This window comes from Haliaeetus albicilla, chromosome 2 (genome assembly GCF_947461875.1).
Source record: "Haliaeetus albicilla chromosome 2, bHalAlb1.1, whole genome shotgun sequence".
Lineage (NCBI taxonomy): Eukaryota > Metazoa > Chordata > Aves > Accipitriformes > Accipitridae > Haliaeetus > Haliaeetus albicilla.
Window position 1 is genome coordinate 33,876,935 of NC_091484.1, and position 7,395 is coordinate 33,884,329.

The following is a 7,395-nucleotide window of genomic DNA, read 5'->3' on the forward strand; positions in this document are numbered from 1 at the left end:
GACACGGTCCAAGCTGGCTGTGCTGCTGGGGCAGGACTCCTTTGGCTTTAAGAAGGCAGCAGCAGCTAAGGAAGGGAAAAAACAGTGGAGAAACAAGCTAAGGCACCTTCCCTGGGCTTACAAGTGCTGAGGTGCAAGTAAGTCCCAGTGGGGGCAATTAAAAGCAACCCCCATCCTACCAAGGATGCTCTTGTTAGCATCACTGGTGACAGGATGGAGGAGAGCAGCAGCAAGGAGCCAAGGCCATTGGGAAAGTGAAGCCGTCTGGATGCGAGTGCCCCTGGGGGCCCAGAAGCACGGGCACAAGCTGCCGCTCACCCCCCACATCACCCGAAAAGACCCAGGGTGAAAGCCAGATGCAGCCATGCTCCGCCTTGTTCTTCCCCCGGTCACTTCAAGAGCTGCCAGAAAAGCCCGTAAGGTTTTCCTCGAGGTGCCAGGCAGCGTTCCAGCCAGGGCTCCTTGCAGGGGGGCATCCCTGCAGCACCCTCGTGCCCACCCTGGGCACTGCGGGAATGTGCGGCTCGATGCCGGCACTCAGGGAATAGCGTTTGAGAGCGTGGGCGTGCACCCTCTCGGGGCTTCATGAGGAGGGAACAGCTTCTTTCCACAGTGATCCAGGTGGCATGATCTGTGTTTAACACAGCCCATCAGCTGGCAGAAAACAGGGCTGGAGGAAGGCAGGCAGGGGCCAGATCAGCTCCAACCAACTGAACGCACGCACATGCATGCATGCAAACACATGCACCCCCACCCCTGTGCATGCATGCACCCGCATATGCACACAGATACACATGAGTGCACGCATGCATGCACATTCCCCCATGCATGCACACACTTGCATGCACATCCCCCCATGCACGCGTGCACACGCATGCATGTGCATCCCCCCCATGCACACCGACATCCACCCAACCCCCCCACCAGGCACACTACTCCTGTTCAGCCTGTTCTTAAGCCCCCCAAAGCTGGTGACCCCCAAACGCCCCCCCAGAAGCCTGCTCCAGTGCTTTGCTGGCCTCACCCTCCATAAAATGCTTTTTTACTGCATTTAAGGACCACTTATTGAGCTGCCCATTGCAGCCACAGGACACCAAATAGCCCTTGCAGCAGTCCTGTCCAGACCTCACAGAGCAGCCCAAGCACCCGCTGAACCCATGCACTGGCCAGAGATGACACCAGTGGGGTGGCACTCGGCGGTGACACTCAGAGACCCCACAAGATGCTCAGCAAAACTCACCCAAGCATCCCTGTGCCGCATGGGGGAAGCATGGGCCAGCAGCCCCCTGAAAGGCAAGAGCTAGCAAGTAAATCTGAATTTATTGTTAAATTGCTGGATATAAAAATAATCTGACTTTTAGAAAGCAATTTATTTATGCTTTCAGTACTTGCTTAAATATTTATGCGGAAAAGGAAAAAAAAGTCCACTCCGACATAGGACTATCGTTGTAGCAACGGCCTTTAAGATTAATGGAAGTAAATTAGCCTGATGTTTTATTTACATCCAGCAAAGCAATAGATAAACTCTCCTCATGATGGATTTTCTTCATTAGTTGGGCGAACGCCTAAGGTATAGCTTTTGACATTGTTTCTTCCAAGCGGTTAGACAAACAGTTTATCAAAAGAGTATAAAATTGTCAGGAAATGAAGCAGATTAATGACCAGTAAAGGGAAGATCATTGAATTTATGATATAAGTAGCAGTACCACTGGAACTTAAGAAATGGCTTATTAGATAACCGACATGTACACGCATGCAGAAGCGCTGAGCCCCCCCTGGATCCTCTGCCCTGGCAGCGGCTGCTCCCCAATTCATCCCTTCATGGAGGTCTCTCCACTGAGGCTTCACCTCCCTCCTCCTTCCCTCCCCTTAGGTCTGGGTTTATTCTGTAACACTCTCATTAGAGCTTGTGAACATATTATTTTCTCCCAATTAAAAACCTCTTAGACTGGAACAGCTTCAGGGACAATAACCTTGTCTTAGTGCCTGCGCAGCAATAATGGTTTCCGCAACCTAATTTGGTGATTTTGGCTGCTATTACAGCAGTGATAATCATACCAATAGCAACAACAATAATATGTAGGACTTCTCCGGTCTTTTGATTCTTTGGAAAAAAAATCCCCCAGCGTTAGCAGTTTATGGATCCCATATGGCTCCTCCAGCAATTACCTCTGGAATGATAATTAGCTGTGAGATAAGGCAAATAAGGGAAAGGAGACAGGGAACCTGGGGGAAAGGAAACATTCCTTGCAATGGCAGAGGGGCTGTGCTTGTGGGCGTCCAAGTTCTCTGCCCCCCCCAGGCATGGGCTCAGGTTTTCAAGCTTCAAAAGAGGGATTTGGGGTGCAAGGACGACTAAGAAACACCAATTTAACCGCTGCCATGGATCTTGGTCTCCCAGTGCTGTCTCCAGCAGGTGGCATTGACTCGACAGGCTGTCTTTTCCCTGCGCTTGCCAAGAGCGTCTTAAAAGTTTCATCTCTGGACCGGCAAATTTCAAGCTGCTAGAGCATCATTAATTCTCTAATTCCCTTGCAGCCTAATCTGCCCAGCTGTACTTTATATCCCTCCACCACCTCCTTTTCCCTTCTGTTACTGTCTCTTTCCAGTGAAAATCCAGATTTGCAGAAGCAGCAGGTTGCTCCAGGCTGGGAACATCGGGAAGCAGGATGGAGCAGGACAGCTGCTTGGAGGACGAGAGGCCACAGCAGCCAGGGTTCTGCCCACCCAAGTGTGGACCTATGCACTCGGCAGCCGTGGGAGAAAGCAACCTTTCCTCCCTGCATGGTGTCTAAAATGCAGTGCATGGTGTTTAAAATGCAGCTGTGCAGAGGTGCAGGAATGGCTCTTACTATTTAAAAACCTATTGCAGGGACAACTGCAGGGACCAGTCCAAAAGTCCTGAAGTTTAGGAGTTCTCAGGAGCGCTGATGATCCTACCAGAATAGTAGGCCTCCAAATACTACCCAAAATAGCTCTGGAGGATGAGGTCTCTTAAACTTGACCATCCCATTGTGCCTACTGGTACGTGCTGTGCCTCTTCTTCACACAGCACAGAGCACCATGGGCATGGAGGGATTTAGTGTCTCCAAGCTTGCAAATGAAGTGTAAGGACAATCCCCCCAAAGGAGGCACCATTAATGAAGTGATGGAGGTAAAACTCTTGCTGTAAGTCTTTGACAAGGTGGACTGGATCTGAGTGTGGACAAGCCTCTCTCTCCGGCGTCACCCAGGCATTTGTTCTTCTCTGGTTAATCAGACGTTGTGGGGTTATGCTGGCCTGCACCTCGGCTCTCTGCAAAGGGCATCTTGATGGCTCTTTCTGGATTGAAGACCTCAAATGGTGGTCAAGTTTCCAAGAACTCATCCTCTAGAGCTGTTCTGGATGCCTGCTGTTTTGGTAGGATTGTCTCCGAGATGGCAGACTGTCCCTCTGCAGCCCATAGAGGTGAGCGGGGGAGCAGATGCCCACCTGCAGCCCGGGGAGGACCCCACGCTGGAGCAGGGGGATGCCCCCCAAGATGGCCGTGACTCCGTGGGAAAGCCCACACTGGAGCAGTTCATGAAGGACTGCAGCCTGCGGGAAGGACCCACACTGGAGCAGTTCGTGAAGAACTGCAGCCTGTGGGAAGGACCCATGCCGGAGAAGTTCATGGAGGACTGTGTCCCATGGGAGGGACCCCATGCTGGAGCAGGGGAAGAGTGAGGAGTCCTGCCCCTGAAGAATAAGAAGCGGCAGAGACAACGTGTGATGAACTGACCCCAACCCCCATTCCCCGTCCCCCTGCGCCGCTGGGGGGGGTAGGTAGAGAAAATCAGGAGTGGAGTTGAGCCAGGAAGGAGGGAGGGGTGGGGGCAAGATGGTTTAAGGTTTGCTTTTACTTCTCATTATCCTGTTTTGATTTGATTGGTAACAAATTAAATTGATTTTGTGTTTTTTTTCCCCAAGTCAAGGCTGGTTTTTGCCCATGACCATAATTGGTGAGTGATCCTCCCTGTCCATGTCTCAACCCACCAGCTTTTCATTGTATTTTCTCCTCATCCCACCAGGAGGGAGGATTGAGCGAGTGGCTGCATGGTGCTTTGCTGCTGGCAGGGCTTAAACCACAACAACGAGAGGCGAGAAGGAGGAAGGGCAGAGATGTCAGGTCTTTTCTTGAAGCTTGTGAGCTTTCTTGACCAATACCAGGAAATAATATTTCAGTCCGCGGGGGTGTTAACTCAGCATATGGGCTGCCTGACCTTTCCCCAGCTGTCTGGAGGTGGCAGCGTGTGGTGATACCTTCAGAAAGCACCAGAAAGTGGTGAAGATTTTTCCTACTATACTCAGCCTTGGGAAAGCGGAGAGAAACTCTCCAGAGACAGTTCAGTCCCGTCACCCCAGTGTAGCCAGATGAATATGGGATTTTTCAAACCAGGTGTAGGGAAGAGCCCAAGGAAAATGTGAGTGTTGCTCTGCATACAAACAGATGGGACATGCCCACGCAGGGGGTATTTCCCCAGGGGGGGTGAGCATGGCTCAAGCGAGCTGCTGGTCAAGCTCTCTGCTTGAGCAGGCATGGGACCGCCTCCTCCAGTCCCACTTTTGGGTGAGTTTTGCTCCATTGGATTTCATTTGTGGCCATATCCGAGCAGTGATGGAGTTTTTATTGCAGGATGAGGCTCCTGGCGCAGGCTACGCTGCAAGTGTTGCCATATTTTTGCAGGTGTTCGATTTTAATTGCCCATTCTGGCTGCATCAGAAAAGGCTTGGAGTAAGAAACGCATGTTACATCCCAGGGCTGTTTATATACATAAACAATCTGGGGTTTATTGCCTTGACCTTTTCTGAAACAAGTTCTTGGCTCCTCTGAGTTAAGTCTTGAAAAAAGGGGGATCTATTAAGCTGAGCAGCAGATTTGGGCTTCTAGGAAGCACATCTAGGTGCCAACAGGATACCAGGAGGCTGAGATTTGCCACAGTTGGGACAAATCTTCTTTAATGGGTTTTGTTCAGTTCACCAGGGTCTTCCAGTTCTGCTCCTTGCCCACAGCAAATAGTCTGGGAGCAGGGAATTGGTGATCATATTCAATTCAGGGTCATTCAGCATGGTTTTCTTTGATTTGGAGTGAGGGGGAGAGGTGGCTCAAAACATAGACACAGAATGGTCAGGTTAGGTCAGACACTTGTTGCTTTAGCCTTTGAGCAGAAACCTGGCATCACATGCAAGGAGCCATAATTAGGTATACAGAAAGAGTTCATCCTGGCCATTCAAGTCAAAGTTGAAAGCTAAGGGTGCAGAGATCAGAGGTCTCTTTCCCCTCTCTGCTTCCACTGAAGACCAGAGCAATCTGCTGAGGAGCTGCTCAGAAGCTGGTTGTCACACCTGGCTGGTGACCTCTGCCTGGTGCTGCCAGGCCTCCGCCCAGCTCACAGCGGGTTTGCACACCTCAAGTGCTATTCCATTCTCCATACCTTCCCCCAGCTCCGTCCCCATCTGGGTGTGCTTGCCATCCTCAGCTGTAGGGTAAGGGGGGAGCAGGACGTTGACCTTGGGTCCTCCAAATGGTTGGGGTCCAGCTGGAAGGTTAAGATGGGGTAGCTTGTACTGCTTCCTCACCTCAGATAAAAGACATGAAGGTCTCCAGGACCTTTAGCAACCCTAACTGGTCTCAGAAAAGTTAAACATGTGGACATATGCCCATAGCACATGGAGAGATGAGCTGTAGAAGCCTGCTCTCCACTACTGGCAATGCTGCCCCTGTTGGCACAGGCGAGCTATTCACTGCCACGGACAGCTGGGAGGCTTTGCAGGGTGCTGCAGCTGGTTGCAAAGGGCGAGCAGCCCTCTCCATCCCCACCCCACCATGGAGGCCTGTTAAAGAATTTTAGTCATGGGTTTCTCTTGGTTTGCTTTATTAACAATTCAGAGTTGGGCCACCACTGCAGTGAATGGCAACCTTCCAAAAATTTCTCAGTCTTATATACCTTTTACCACCTATTATCCCAGTCCAAAGTCTTTGTAATTTTCCAGTTGGTCTCGGTTCCCATGTCATTATCATTCATCATCATCATCTTATCTCATCAATTCTTTTGTCCCGATTCTTCTGAAGCTAGTGGTTGTAGGCAGAAAGTCTCCGGTCACTTATCTTCTTACACATCAAAGATCACCTTTGAATTTCTGAAAATCACTCAAGTTGTTTTATTAATTCATCTTACTCTAAAGTTAATCACTTACTCTTATCTATTCTTATGTCTTAGGTCTAAGATGTTTGTTATGATCTTTCTTCTGTTGATTCAGCTTGACTGGGTTGTAAGCCAGCCATGGTGAAGGCTATACAAGGGATGAATAAGCAGCTTATGCATATTGTTTTATAAGCAACTGCATTCTATTAATCACATCTAAACTAATCTCCAATCATTTGTTAGATGTTTGATATGAATAGTCTTAGAAACAATGAGGCTTAAGGCCTAGTTCCCTTTACAGGCCTGAGAATGGACCTTCCCTGCAGACCTAAGTTTGCAAACTCAGTTTTTTCCCCTATGTGGAGGAACTATATGGAGGGTGACCCCACGCCGGGGACTCCTGGTGTGCCTTCAGCCCCTCCTAGCTAGCCCCGACACTAAGAAAAGTGGTTTCTGTGGTGGGGTTGAGCAAAAGCACACCCACCAAATGAAATCCAGCTAGTTCTTTATTTGCAGAGCAAACAGCAGAAGGGAAGCCAGTGCTTGCTGTCCCCATCCAGCCGCTGGGCACCGCAAGCCCTGGGCTGAAGAGCATTCAGGACTGATTTCAACACCAGCCTCCTGCCTGCGCTTCCCACCAAACAGCTGGTTTCAGAGCAGAGATGGTGGCTGAAGTGAGGGTGAAGTGGAAGGGCTGATGCTGGTCAACTAGGGAGCCTTTGCCTATGGAGAAGTGCTGGCAAGTGGTCTCAGTGCTCCTGGCTGAGGGATGAGGCTGGGGGAGCTGGCCAGGGGTAGGCATCTCGCCTCTCCCATGCCAGAAACAGCCAGAAAACCACTGCTCGTACAGCACACCTGAGCTCCAGCACTGAGGGGACTTTGGGGCAGGTTGGGGCAGGATGCCTGGGTGGAACACGACCAGTTTACCTGCCCAGCTGCTTTGCTGCAGTCCCGAGGCTTAGAAGGCAGCTTTAGGAAACCCTTTGGCTGCCATTCCCCAGCTCTGTTGTTATCCATGGCCAAATCTAATCAAACATCCCTGATGTTCCTGAGCAAACAGTGTTTAAAACTTCAGAGACTCGGGCTCAGGGTGGCTGAGGGAGACTAGTGGGCAAGAAATGCAGCCTCCCTCATCGGCCTTGCGTCAGCCAGAAATTTAGGCTGAGGCAGGCAACAACCGTGGAGGGGTGAAATCAGCCAGTGTGGTCTTGCCCAGGGTTTTACAGGGAG